Source organism: Sturnus vulgaris, chromosome 16 (assembly GCF_052056855.1).
Source record: "Sturnus vulgaris isolate bStuVul1 chromosome 16, bStuVul1.hap1, whole genome shotgun sequence".
Taxonomy (NCBI): domain Eukaryota; kingdom Metazoa; phylum Chordata; class Aves; order Passeriformes; family Sturnidae; genus Sturnus; species Sturnus vulgaris.
Window position 1 is genome coordinate 6,334,875 of NC_142258.1, and position 15,240 is coordinate 6,350,114.

At 41.1% G+C, this 15,240-nt stretch overlaps 1 long non-coding RNA gene across 5 annotated transcripts in view; it reads right to left on the bottom strand.

Moving 5' to 3' along the window:
- The window catches only part of LOC148221892 (uncharacterized), a 185,725-nt gene that overhangs the window by 97,370 nt on the left and 73,115 nt on the right, over positions 1–15,240 (bottom strand). For 4 of the 5 annotated variants that reach the window (XR_015807212.1, XR_015807211.1, XR_015807207.1 and 1 more), the window contains exon 1: positions 4,127–4,315. The exons of the other annotated variant lie outside the window; for it this stretch is intronic. This is a non-coding gene — a long non-coding RNA (uncharacterized LOC148221892). Of the gene's footprint in view, positions 1–4,126; positions 4,316–15,240 lie in introns of those variants that run through there. 5 annotated transcript variants of the gene reach the window in all.

The window sequence follows — 15,240 nt, forward strand, 5'->3', positions numbered from 1 at the left end:
ATTTGTAAAATATGTACACAAATTTGTTAGTCACTGCACATGAGTTTATTTCCCAAAAGAAGTTTGCCATGAACTGCACTCAGCCAAAGAAATTCACACTGGAAAATGAATATCTGAATATGTCAATCCAGCAGCTCTCTGGCAATCCCATATTCTTCTGAGGCATTTGAATATGAATCATTTCGGTGTTGTATCAAGTACTTAATGTTCTTTTAATGCTGAGTTTCTCATCTGAATTTCACTGGGACTTATTAAACATAGGCTTTTTCTTTTCCTATCATGATTACAGTAAGTATGTATAATTATGTTCATTGGGTAAATGTGCTAATTGTATAATTGCAATATTCAAGTGAATCCTGACAAACAGAGAATGTACTTAGGGCAGGCAGGACACATACTGATAGGTATAACACAACTAAAACCACTCCCCTTATTTCCCATTATTAATATTTAGAGATAAATATAATTTATCTAGCATCCAGGTGACCCTTCCATTCAAAGGCTGGGCAGTGATCCCTGCTGCCATGAGCATGGACATTAAAAGGTACCTGTAAAAACTGCAGAACAGCTCTGTCCAGGGGTATCATCTGTATGCTGGGAGCAGGACAACTCAGAGGTTAAACTGGGTCTACTTAGTGAACTTCCCAAATCTAAAGAAGACTGACTGAAAATGCAGAATATTATCAATAATTACTTTGCTTTGTGGGGAGATCTATTAGGAAAAATGAAACAAAGATTGTACTTAAGTAGTCAGAGGGAGAGAAAGGGACAGAAAATTCTCCACAGTACTCCGTTTTATTTTTTGGAAGAAAACAAGGGGCAAAGAAAACTAAGAAAAGGTGCAAGTTTCATTTCTGCTAATGAATTGATTACTTGATTGCAATGTTAATTACTTCACATCCTTTATTTCTCTTGCTGCCTCTGCACTTGGATTGACATCTGTCATCATGTATTTGAATAGACTGGGATGTTGTAGTCACTTGGGTGTCCCAGTGCTGTCATGAGTTTTGTTCACACAGCATTAAAAACAAGAGCTGGATTTGTTTCCAAGGTATACATGACCTTCAGGGAGGCAGGGTGGGTGGGAAGAGAAGAGAGGGAAAAGGGATTTATGTTTTTCTCTAAAAAATGAGACAATTCAGCTGGGATAAGTTTGATTGAAAAAAATTTAAAAAAAAATTAAAATAAATGCAAGGCATTAGAAAAGAGTGAATGGAAATGATGCTGTCAACAACTGGGGTACTATTGGGAGTTTTCAGAACACTACTCAAAAACTGAAAACATTCAGGTTGCAGCACAGTATTAAAATAATGCTGATGCCCATGAAAACATTTATTTATGAGGCAGAGGGAGACAGACTGAGATAAAATGCAACTTAGCATCCTGACCTGCCATTAGCACTGTGGAGTTGTGTCAATCCTGACACAAGCCAAGATCACTGGGCTTGACCTGGGTGGGATTCCTGGCCATGCTCCTTCAGGCAGGCAGCTCACCCAGGCCCATTCTGCATGCAGAACAGGTCCCAGCAGGCTCAGCTCACCCTCTGTGCCTCTGATGAGAGGCAAACTCTGTGGCATATGTGACTTCTTTGCACAGATGACATGCACAGGTTCAGCCAGATATGCAAAACTCTTTGCAGCTCGTTAAGGAGGGCCATAATTCTGCTCAAAGGAAGGTCAAGAAGAGATCCCTGAAGTGTTGGCTTTGCGCAACAAAGGTCCAGCAATGTACAGCATCTGGTGAAGGATGGCACATTACACTAGGAACCTGGTTATTGATGGCTTTTCATCTTGAGGCACTCAGTTTTGAACATCCTTGCTTGATCACTGAAATAACGAGTTCTCAGCATCTCTGTGAATCAGACCTAAGCCATCCTAAGCTGGCTGTATCCACCCAGTGCCTCTCAGACCACTGGCTCCTGCTGTCACCCATTTGTAGGTACAGATCCCCTAATTAGTGTAGGTGCACTCTACCCCTGCTTCACAAAAGACCTGAATCCATTCTTAAATTACTGCTTACATTGGGTCACACAGAAATGAACTTTTATGCTCTTCCAATTTCCCAGAGACCTGAAGTAGCACACATAAGAAATAAGTCCTCCTGGGATCCAAGCCAAATTCTCTTATTGAAAACACAGAGTGTGTGTTAGACCACAGCTCCTTCAGTGTGACTGGCCTATTTTCATAACACTTGGCTTACAAAGGCCCCAGCAGACAGCAGAGAGTGAAATTGCCTGATGACCTCTTCTGCTGACAGCCCCTGTTGCTCATCTCAAATGCTTCTCATAGAACACAGCACATTTCTGTTAAATATTTTATCCACTCAGTGATCATAGGTGAAGGAAAGGACTAACAAGAAATGACAAGTGAAATAACTACATTTCCGGACCTGACAACGCTCTTTATTTTTAATTTTACCAGGGTTGGGGATAGACATTAAAGTACAACTTTGACAAGAGATTAAATAAGTGAGTTTAGGAGTAAAATTACATTATACCCAACCTGATCTGCAAGTTCATTTGGAAACAGAAGGAAGTAAAAGAAAACAGGCCAAGAAATCTGGTATTTCCTTGCATTGCCCCAAATGCTCTTTTTTCTGTGTGAATTTTCTCTTGTAAAAATGCACTCACTTCTTCATAGTGAAACCTGATCCAACCATAAAGAAGCAGACTATAATGATCATAGGACAAGGTGTCTAACTAGATTAAATAAAATAAAGTGAAATTTCCCAGTATTTCTAAAAACAGTTTTGTACTCACTATCTGAAACACCTAAATGCAGTTGTTTGGGAACAGTCAAATGGATGTTCTTATAAAAAATAATTGTAAAATAGTAGTAGCATACTCTACTTACATTAATATTGTATTTTACCTGTAATATTTCTCACTTCTATTATTTCTTTGGTCCCTTATCCTAGGCAGACTTAAATACCTCAATAACAAACAAAAAGGGGAGGCAGTGGGAGGAGTGAAAAAGACTGAGGGGTGTGGAATGGAAGAAAGAATTTTCTCCCAGGAAAAACTGTGAGAGATCTTTCGAGTTCTCATGGCTAAAAGTCAAGTTTATCATCAAAATGTGTCCATGTCAATTAAATGTTTTTAATTTCTGCTTGTGCAAGTCCAGCATCACAAGACAAATATCCAGGTGACACTGAGCACCCTCTCACAGTTCTCTCTCAAGGAGCCTGGCCAAAGCTCTTAAGTGACAAATGATTGTTATATTTCAAGCTACGTTTGAGTAGTTTGGAAACCTGATTTCACTGTGATTTAGAATAAATATGTTAGAAAAATAAATGAAGGAATGAAGATTTCTTACATTGCCAGAGGGTTTGGGCTGTCTGTGGAACTGCAGAGGTACAGGTGAAGTGGCCCTTCCAAGTGCCCAGATTCTTTCTCCTTGTAAGCAACTTTTTCATAAAGGCACAGAGATCCTTGTGCTGTGCAGATGTTCTGAATCTGAGATTCTTATACTAAAACGTTTTCCTTGAAATCAATTGGCTGCCAGAGGCCTGAGCAGTGCTCAGTAAGAACGTCAGTCTGACAGAATTACACCCTGTGGGAAGCAGCTCTGGTACAAACAGCCCCCTGGCATACAAGCAGCCAGAGCCTGCTGAGCTGCAACAGCTCAACAACAACCAAAAAAATACTGAAAAAGAAAAAGGAACAGGCTAAAAAAGATTTCTGGGCTATGAAATCAGCCCATTAATGTAAAAGAAGGCTTAAGTGAGTGCCTGCTCCAGGGGCACTTGCAGTGACCTGGCCAGTGCCTCCAACCCCAGCAATCCAGCCCCTTCTCCCATCACTGTCCCCCACAACGAGGAGAGATTATCATTCTAAATTGATACTATAAAAAGCAAGTGTGATATGATCACAAATTAAGGCAGTGCTTCCTCAGTGGTCATGCTGAGAACAAACTTCTGCTACCTCCAGTGAAGCCTGAAAGCTACCTAACGACCTGACAAAGCAAATCATTAGCAGCATTTCACCTAGGTCTTAAAATATTTTCATTGCAAATGACTCTCCCATTAGATAAATGCACCTTGCAGAAAGTAATTACCCTTTCTTTGAACTTGCATTTCACAAATTTGAAACAATGAAAAAAAGCGACAGAGAAGAATAAGCACATACTTTTTATGACTTCTCCCCCTTCCCTCCGCTGTACCACATCAATAATGGGGTGAACAGCCTGGATTTTCAAAAGGAGAGTTCAAGGAGACTGCAGGAGATGTCATGACCAGGAGGGAGCTCTCAGAGCCGCTCCTTCCCAGAGCTCCTGTGACATATGTGAGCTGACAGGACAGCCCGAGCGAGCTGCCAGGGACTTGGGTCCGTGCTGGAGCTCCCAGCTCTGGGGGCTCCTGCCAGGAAACAGAAAACTCAGCCCAGCCCTGCTGGCTCTGTGTCAGCACAGTGCCCGTGAAAACAGGCACACAGTTCTTACAGCCCATCTCAAACAGGCACCCCAGCTCAAGGCTGCCTTTCCTGAAAGGTTTGCTTGCTGCGGGTCCCAGCTGAGCTGAGTGTGACAGCAGACAAAGCCACAGGATCTGGGCTGACATTTACATGTTCTTCAGCTCTCAGAAACAAACATCGACTCCTAACTCTGCATCAGCAAATTATTCATTTATTTTTTTTCTGTGCGTGCATCTGCTGAGAGATACTGGCTAAAATTACAGTGGGTACTCTTTATGTACATACATGTGTGTATATATGCATTAGGACATAGATATTTAAAATGGAAAGGAAGAAAATGGAACTGTAAATTAATAACTATCTTAATTCGTTGTTTTAAATTAATTTTTTGATCATTCACATTGGGTTTGACTCAAAATAGCAAGCCCATCTGTCTGAAGAAGATATATCCAGATGCTAATATCAGGACAACAGTCCATGCTATTAGAAAAAAAATACTATTCTCTACACTAAGAAGTCAATAATATATCTCTTCTGTGAAAGAAATAAAGTGTGGATCTGTCTCTGTATAGGATTTTTCTGGGCTTGGGAGAAAGCTATTACAGAGGATGAATCAAAAACAAAGCAACATTTATTGGTGCTTTCTTTAAGGGAAAAGAAGAGAGAATAAAATTTGCTCTATCATAAAATATTTACATGGGTTTTTCTGTAAATCACAGCAGAGAGAAAATAACAGGACAGAAAAGGAAGATGATGTTCAAACAAAGATTCTGAAAGTGATTTTCTTCAGTAAAGTTAGAAAGAGAGAGAAAGAAATAAAAAGAGTGAAGCTGCACACAGCATTTGAGCGTGTTTTATCCCATGCATGTTAACGAGCACCCCCTGCACACCCAGCCCTGCCAGCAGGAATTGCAGCTGACATCAGGCACGTCCAGAGGGCCAGCACAGCTTCCAACCCGGCTTCCCAGAGTCCTGAATAGCCCCTGGCCCATGGTGACACAGCCCTGGGCTGGCTCTCACCTTGGGCAGAGGAGCTCGGGGGGAGCACAGCCCTGGCACACACAGGCAGAGCCCAGTCCTGGGGCTCCCTGAGCACCTGCTGGGAGAAACCCTCACCTCCAGCACAGACAGCACTCAGGAAAGAACTAAACCATCAGCAGCAGCAGCCCCTTCCTCCTGCCACATCACCCAGCGTGTCCTGCATCATCCTCACACGGTGACAAAACAGCACAGCACAGCAAACAGCAAATTCCCTCTGCACTCATGAGCTGTGTGCCCTGTGCTGAGCTGGGCACAAGGGCTCAGCCCAGCCCCAGGGCTCTGAGCTGGGCACAAGGGCTCAGCCCAGCTCTAGGGGAACAAAGGCAGGTCAGGGCAGGTGGAAACATCAGCTCAGGGTCCCCAGGGTGTCCCCAACCTGCCCATCAGGGCACAGCTGGAGGAAAGCTTGTTGGCACCACCTATATCTTACACATTCCATTTATACCACTGCAGTGGTAAAAAATAGTTTGGGGTTTTTCAGCTGGTTTGATTGATTTCCATGCATTTAAAGCTAAGAGCAGGTCTAAGTGTTTGCAGGATCATGGCAATAATTCAGAGCTAAACCCTTTTGGATTTCAAACAGCTTCAGCTTTCACTATGAGCATTTCTACCATCTCTACTAATTGCACCCAGTGGAATTTTCTGGAAGTACAGCTTTAATTTCAAAAAGGGGAAAATATGTAGACTTTTTTAGACATTTGAATTTAAAAAAAAAATTAAAAACCACACATAGTTTTACTTAGAAAACTCCACAACATTTTCTAGTGAGCCACTTCTAGCAGATTTTTGTCCACTCCAACTCTAAATTCTGCTCAGAGCTGCTAATTTCAGGAAGAAAAAGAAAAGATGCCATATATCTGATATAATTCAGATATTGCACTGCAAAAAGTGTCTTCAAAGTGCAGATTTGGGCAAAGAACATCCTGCAGAGATTTGATGAGAAGCTTTTACAGTTAAGCGATAGCTTTTGTGTAGTATACAAGGAGGAGGAAATAGCTATTCAGACAGAAAAACAGTGATCTGTTTTTCCAGAGAATGAAACATCTGAATATAACAAAGATGATTTACAGCACAAAAAGCAGAGTGGATCACTGACATCTCCCCTCTGCCAGGTAACACGCACAGAATGCTTCCAGCTCACCACCAATTTCACTTTGCAGTCTGTGATGGATATTTACTCTTTCTTGTCCCTTAAGTTTTCCAGCAGTGTCATAAAGTGACAGGAGTTTGTAGGGGACAGTCAGCGATGGAGATAATGACCAACAGAAGGACTAGAGCACTTTTTGTAATGACTGTTTTCCAAAACTTGCACTTAATTAGAGCTGGAGTGTGTCTCTGGGAATGTGCCTGTGTTCTCTCCTCTCTATTATCTGTCACATCACATTTTTGCTCAACATAATGCAGCAAACCTTGGGAGTGATTTGTGGAATATATTAACATAGTTTAACACAGTGTGCATAAGCTTTACATGCTAGTGCTGTAAGAGAAGGTGATAGGTCAGAATAAAATGGATGATTTTTAAAAAAAGTTGATTAATTTCTGTGGCACTCTCTCAGAAAGATCTATTGGAACAGAAGCCTCAACTCACTCCTTGTGAATATCTTAATTAAGCAAAGTGAAAGAACAATGCTGGGGCTGTGATCCTCCCTGCTCCACCACGCATTACTCCTACAAACTTAGGGAACAGTCAGTGATTTTGGTAATGTGGGGCTACACTTCAGCACTCATCCTACACACCCTTGCTGGGTCCTCCAACTCAGCTGTCTCATCTTGGAGCTCTCATCTTCCTTTGTTCCAGTCACCCAAAATCAAAGCTCAGCATGTTCCGAGGTGTTTTTCTCTTGAAGGATGGGATTACGTGTTAGAATAAATCTTTTTTTCTTTGACTGGCCCCCAAGGAGAGGCACAGTGACTTTCACTTGAGCATGTCAAGGCTGAACAATATCCAGATGTCTGTGGAGGACAAGGCACTGTATGAGACCCAGTCTCAGTGAGGCTGAGGGGATTTTTTTCAGTGAGTCCAAAATTATCATCCAGTATTATCAGCTGCCTGGGGAGGGGACAGCACTGCCACAGCCCCCAGCCTTGCTGGGATCTCCTGGCTGTGCTGCAATAAGAACAGTAATCCATAAAGGTAAACATCAATTTTTCCTGAGTCTCAGTGTCTCTCAGCTGCCTGCTCACAATTCTGAATAAAACACCAGCCAGGCACCCCCTGAGCATCCATCAGGGCATTGCTGCCACTCTCCCAGTGGGTTGTTTCTTTCTGCTGGAACTAATTGACCTCTGACCTGTTTGCTGCTTTAGTGCCACCAATTCATCACCACTTTATTCATCAACATCTGGCGGTCGGAAAATTGTATTTTACATTATTATCTCTCAAATGGATAGCTAATGCTGCTTAATGGGGCAGTTATATGTTATTATAGATTCATTTTTTCTCATTTTGCTAATGAATGGAGAATCTTCATCAAATAAATATTTGCCAATTGGCTTAATATCAAAGCTGCTAATTAAAAACAAAAAAATGTTCTATATACGGAGAGCTGAATGGTGGTAGCATGTGAGTTTAAAGAAGCATCATTTCAGCCACACTGTACTTGCACAGAGGCCAAATTGGCAATCAAGTGATCAGTGTGAGGAAGGTTGAGCTGTATTTACATATTGTCTCAGTAAAATGCTACTGATTTATTTCTCTTGTGCCAGACACAGTATGAGCATAGCTTAAATTGGCTTCTTTCCTGGATTTTACAAAATAAATGGAAAAAAAAAAAAAGAAAAATATGGAAATAAACAAATCTTGGACACAGTCTTAAAATATCTGATTCCCTCCACCAGCTCAAATAAGTGCATTTAACAAAGGGGATGGGCAGAGATGGTGTGACCTGGCATGAAGAATTCATGAAACATCTCTGCATAAACATGTGAATGTGGAGTAAACACAGTTGAAGCTGACAAAGTGCAGCACTGAAGGGAGGGCAGGCTGCATTTCAGCGTGTATGCCCTGGGGCTCAGCTCCTGCCCCACATCTGGGACTCCTCAAGTCAAGGCTCTTACACGAGCTCCCCAGTCCCAAAGGACAGAGGGTTTACAGTGAAAAAGTTATTGTTTTACTATCTACAAAAACATGCACACATCTATTACTGTGGGATTCTTTTCTATACTAATACCTCGTGCTGACAGCTGGTAGTAGTCAATGCACAGAAACATTTCAGTTTTTCATGCCATAAAAGTCTTTTCTTCTCAGGTCAAGATCCTACACAGGGCACAGAAAATCATCTTTACAAACAAAACTGCTGACTTCCACCATGGAGATGTACAAGTGCATTTTGTTTGCAGGGCTGGAATTCACCATCAATCCTGTCCTGCCTGAGCTTACAAATAACTGAGTGTTACCCTGGAATCAAACACAACTATTCACGATCCTGATTCACACAGGAACTCAAGTGGGGTTTGCCAAAGTGCTGATGTGAATGTGAAATTTAACCTGCATTTCTCGCATATTCCTCCTATGAAAAAGTGCACAGAGAATGCTGAGAACATTTTTTACACCCTCATGTGATGTCTAACAAGAAGCTGTAGTTTCAGTTTAAGACTTCATCATTTAGCAGAGCTCACCCATGCCATGCTTTCAGCACAATCCACATCATCTGGAGGCAAAGCAGTAAAGGCATAACAAACACAAATTATTGTAATAGTGCTATCAAGATGTGAAAATCTCTATTTTTCCAAAACCAAATAGAACATACTCTAATCTAAAGCTATTGAAGCACACAGAAGCTGTGCCAGCTCTAACATATCCATTGGCTTCATGGACCATTAAATAGCACAAATAGCACTATGAATTATTTCTGAAAACATCAATACATTTCTAATATTCTGGGCACAATTCTCCCAATCTTTGGGTGCACACTCCCTGAGCCTAGGTCACAGCTCAGCTCCCCAACACCCTCTTTTTCCATTTCACTTAGTAGATGCAAGTCACTGGAGCAGACATAGCACACACAGCCCCGAAATTGCAATTTTACTGCTACACTTTCAAAAAACTACCAAGGGTGCTGAAACCATGGGGTAAACCCTCCTTAGAAATGTATATAGTGAAAAGTAAATATCAAAGCCCAGGAAGTCATTATAAAAGTGTTTGGGTTTATTTATTTTGAGAGCACTAATGCATTCTTGAGTGAAGAAAATAAACCAAAGAAAATGGAGAAAGAAGAGGGGGAATAAAATTGTGTCAGGCAGATTTACAAGGTTTCCTCTGCCACTTCTTTCTAGATCTATTGGCACACAGGTGATAGAAGTGCAGAAGAATTAATGCTTCACTAATACAGTTTATTTGAACCTAATGTAGAAGAGTCTTGAACCCATCTTTTTTAAGAAGTTAAAAAAAAACCCAAAGCCCTAAGATATGTGCTAGGTTTAATATTACACTTAAAGGGCTCCTTCTCTTGAATTTTGTGATGGTTCAGAAACACCTGACTGCAATTTTTTACTGAGTTTGGAATTTGTAATGAATTCTCACATGAGGCTTTTGTTGCAAACTTACCGAGAAACAGCTGTCAAACTGTAAAGTGAATCTCTATGCTGCCTCTTTTCCAGTGTAAAATAACTTGGGTTTTGGAAGAAAAGTGCCTAACTTGGCACAAAAAGCCCCACCAAAACAAAAAACCAGATCAGCAATATGTACTGAGACACACAACCCTTTAGCCAGGAAGGATCTTTGCTTTATGGATATATAAAATACATGCTCTTGCAACAAGCCTGAAGCTTATTTATTGTTCCCAAGTGGCTACTGAAAACTCCTTAAATGTTGTTTGATGGAGTAGTGATTCTTGTCTGCCTTCCTGGTGTAAACTGAATATATCTAAGAGCAGAATATACTGGCAATAAAAATGGTCAGGGTTTTTTGGGTTTTTTTTGGTTTTTTTTTTTTTTTTTTTGTTTTTTTTTGTTTCTTTTTGTTTTGTTTTGTTTTTGAGATGTATCAAAATAAAATATTCTTGGGAGGTTTTGAAGTTAAATTTTTGAAAAGTTCTTTGGATATTACCTTTCATTTCTAAGAGCACAATTTAAATTCAATCTGAGGGTTTGCATGAGGCACCTCAGGTGCTCTCTGTTCCAAATTCACTTGATTAATGTTGCCTTAAAAGATTTGCTGAAGAATCAGGCAAATGTAATTAGAGGAGAGGTAGTTCATACTATACATAGATCATCAAAGGATAAGTAGAGAATCTTATTTATTTTCGGAGATAGAGAATCTCCATACAATTGTAATAATCTCAGCAGATTAAAAAAAAAATTACAATCATAATTAGCAGAAAGTAATGAAAACTGGCATGAGTACATGACCCAGGTTCCCTGGTATTTTACCAGCAGATAAAATTCTGTCCCACATAGGGCACAATGGAAACATTGCTGGGGCTGAAGGGAAACAGTGCAGGTGCAGAAAAACTCTGCAGAAATGTTATCCCATTGTTTATGGACTGGTTTCTCCAAAGCAGGGATCCTGCAGGTGGCACAAAACCAGGATGTGCCCTGGTGCACAAGGTTGGGGAATGAGGAGGAATTGCCCATTGTCCATCCAGAGTGAACTTCCACCAGTGGCAAGACAATTTCCAGAGTACACAGGGCACTCCCTAAACCCTGAATTCCTGCCTGGGTGAAATCCTGCACGAAGTTGCTACATTGGGCTCAAGTCTGAATTTTGACCACTGAAATTCTAATTCCTAGAGGTGATTCAGCTAAATCATTGTGCTTTTATGCAAGTGCTAACTACCTCTGGAAGCACTGCTCTTGGAGCCTGCAAATGCATATATAAACACCAGAATGACTCAGAGCCAATAGGAGTACTTTTGTATTGAAATGCAAATTTTTAAGGTCCTTTTTTTGTTTAAAGCTGCCAAAATTCACTTTTCCATTACACATGAAACAGTGGTTTATGCAGTTGGAAACAGGCCATCATATCCCCTCGGAGGTTGGTAATTTATGTTAAACATGTGGTTAGAAAAACAGAAGTCTATAAGACCACAACCAGTAATAGAATAAACATCTTTTCAACCCAAAGATGAAAACAGCACTTTGATGGGACACAAATGGCCTCATTACTGCACGGGCATGCCTCCATACTTTATGATTTTTTTCCATCCCCACTATAAAGAGTTCAGAGGTAAAGAAAATAAATAAGGTTCACTAAAGCAGTGTCACAATATTGAAATCATTCATTTGGGTTAAAACCCAAAGTGCACTGCAGGCAGAGTGGGGTGCAGGCTGATCAGCATTACGGCTCTTCCTACACAGAACACCACAATTCCTTGTTCTCCCACGTGCTTCATTTGGGCCACTGTGAATTTGACCAGGTCTCTAAGGGTACTCCCATGCCTCCTGTACTTTTCAAGAGGGCCTGAGACAGTAGGTGTGAGACATTTGTCTAATCTTATTGCACAAATTCCTCCTGCAGTCCATACTGAGAGATAAGTGCTTCCAAAAGGTGATCATCCCTTCTGCCTTCACATACAAGGGTTTCTTTGGGGTTTTTTTTTCTGGAAGAGCACTTCTTACAGCAAACATTTCAGCCAAACAGCTCAACATGTCAGAGAGCTACAGGCAAATCCCAGCCCAACTGTAAAAATTCACCATGAGCCTCAGAACAGCAGTGTAATGACAAATACCTCAAATATCACAAGGCTACAGAAGGAGATTGTAGGGCAGAGATTTGTGATAGAAGGGAGATGTTTGCAGTAGTGAATGCTAAATGTCTCATCTGCTGCTTGTCACAAAGGGGCTTGCTCAGCCCTGGTACTGTCAGAAAGATCTGCAGTCAGGTTATCAACACGGGCCAGTAAGTTGGAGAAGGAGTGGCATGTCCCAGTGGCACAGGCACAGCAAACTTCTCTGTCTGGATGTGTGCCAGAACCATGCCAGACCTCCTCTGCCCAAATACAGATGTTCCTTGGCCTCTTTCACTGGGGGATTTGAACTCTTACAAGGAATTACAGCTCTGACCTTTCTGTCAGACAAGGTCTGCTCTTGCTAGGCAAGCCCAGGCAGATTCATACCCTGACATTACCTTCAGCTGCAGAGCAGTTAGCAATTGTTCCACACACGTTCCAAGAACTCCAAGAGAAATGGTTTTTTCATTTGTTTTCACATCATTGACTTTTGCAACCCACAGAGCCACCCATCCATGCAGTCCTGGCTGGAAAAAGGTTGGCTGGTGTTTCACAACAAGAGAACATCACACCTGAGTGGAAGAGTGCTTTTGTTTCTCCACGTGAATTCAGGTTTGGGGAGGGCGTCTTTAATAGAGATGTGGCAGAACAGAAGCCAGCAAGACTGAAAGCCACCCCACTCCCACTGTAGCATGACTCTCTCCCACTGCAGCCTTCCAGATTTCCTAAGGATTTAGTTCCATGCCTAATTAGAGATGTAAAATGGCAAAAGCTGAAGAAACAGACCCAAGAGCACTCAGCACTGTATTCATTCCAAGGACTCTCTTGCAGCCTGGCAGGCAGGGTCACCCCATCCCCAGACAATTGTCCTCCCTCTTTCCCAGTCTTTAATTCCTCCATCTAAAACAGGCACTCAGTGAGTTACTGCCCATCTGCTGCAGCTCGGGGGGTTGGATGCTCTGTAGGGAAAGAGGGACATCCTCAAATGGAAGGAACTGAGCTCAAATATCAGCTCTGAGGACCCTGCTGATTTGGCTCTAAGGAAAGTAGGACCAGGTTAACATGGAGAGGCAGTGACTTTCAGTAGCTTGATAACCAAAAGCAGGCAACTTTGCAAACACATGACAGAGTCCAGCAAAGGCACTTGCTTTAATAAAAGATGATACCAACACCTACAAAACTTAATTTTTCTCCATCTCTTAGCCCATCACTGTCCTCAAAACCCTATTATTGTTGTGACATCACAAGAAAAGCAGGGATCTGGGTTGGATCATTCACCAGAGAAAACAACTCTCTTTTCTTCCTCCAGTAGTTCTGACCAGAGCAGGAAACAGGGAGCCTTGAGGAGGAGGGAGGGAGGGAGGAAGAAAGGAGGCAGCCCCAAGGCAGGAAACAGCTCAGACCTGGGCTAAGCAGGACACACAATTGCAGCTTCACTTCAGAACATGACCTGGGTTTGGATTACAAAGGTACTTAGGTATCCAAAAGTAGAACTTGGCTGCCTAATTTGATTTTCAAAAGAAAATTAAGTGGATTAGGGGTTAGATTTTTTAAGGGATTTAATTTCCTACAGGGACAGAGGAGTACCCAGTGGGAGAGTATTACAACTCAATTAGCATTATAACAAAGAGCTTATGTTTGTTTTCCCTATTCACACATTTATAAGGGGTTGAAGGAATTTTGTATAAATAATCAAATTATAGCAAACCTAAAAACACTTGGTTTCTTCTGATAGAGATCAGCTGTATGAAGCTTCAGGCAAAACAAAATTTCAGAATGTGATCACTACAAACAAACAAACAAAAATTTCAAGAAGCTCTGCTGCAACAGAGGGTTTTTCTATAAAATATTGGTATTTCACTCAAGGTATTTACCCTCAAAGTCTAAAAATAACCCGATACTGACAATTTTTTTCTTTGTTCTTATTGTAAATATGTCAAAGGAACCTCAGCTTTTGGTCCTTTTTTTACCCTCCCTAGTGGAAATATCTTACTGCTTTCTTCCACAATGAAGACCACCTTTTGGTTCTCCAGTCCTTGTTACACTCTGAAACAAAAAACTGTACTGAAATCCACTGCTCCTACTATTATCTCATCTGATTTTGGAAGGAAGGATAACAAGCATAATCCTGCATTTTTCCTGAAATCCTAAATTCTCCATATTTATGAACAATTGCCAGAAATAAATTCTCTGTATGACTTTAATTTCTTCTTTAGCTCTTCACACATCTTCAGAAAATATCCACCTATATGAAAATGCAATATTTACCAAAGTTTGTTCCCATGCCAAAAGCGTTAATTACAGAGGCTGGGACAATCTTCTACATATGTAGGAAAGTAAAACTCAGAATCAGGTATTTAAGATCTCTCACAGCTTCCAGGTACTTCTGTCTAAAGCAAAACTATTACAGTGTAACCCTTTATTTCCTAATGAAATACATTTGGGAGCTGACAGAGGCTGGAGCCAGGACTTTGCCCCATGGCTGTTTTGAAACTTCAGGCTGGTTAAAGACTTTCATTCCACTGATTTTGTACACATGCTCCTTAAAAGCTGAGAAGTAACAGCACAACTTTAAGAATTCCATTTTCACTGTGGAATGGTGCAAAGTTCCTCCCCTGAGGTTGGTGTGTTATCTCATTGAATTTAAAAACAATAAATTGAAAGTAAAAAATAAAAGAAAGGGGGGAAGGTGTAAGAAACAGGTGGAAAGACACTGAAGCTGTAGGAGTTCTGACAAATCATCTTGGCATATAGTCCCAGTGGTGATGAGAAATTGTTCTGTGTGTTTTATTTACTTTTTACATGGCAGAACAAGAAATGCACTTGAGGCGGAGTTGTAGAATACTGTTAAATTAGTGGGCTTATTTTATTAATACCCATGAGAATGTAGTGATGAGAGAGAATTATTTTAGTACACAGCCAGTGTAAGAACACACAGTAGCACGTGTCCCAGCCCTGCAGTCTGTCACTTGTACTCAGTGTATGTGAGTAAACACCTCATGGTTTAACACAATATCCTAAGGTAGTATTTCTATACTGGGAATTACATACATGGCTTTTTCTTACCATAATGGATAAATCTAGTGACCTTTATTTACAGTGCATCAAATCCAACAGACT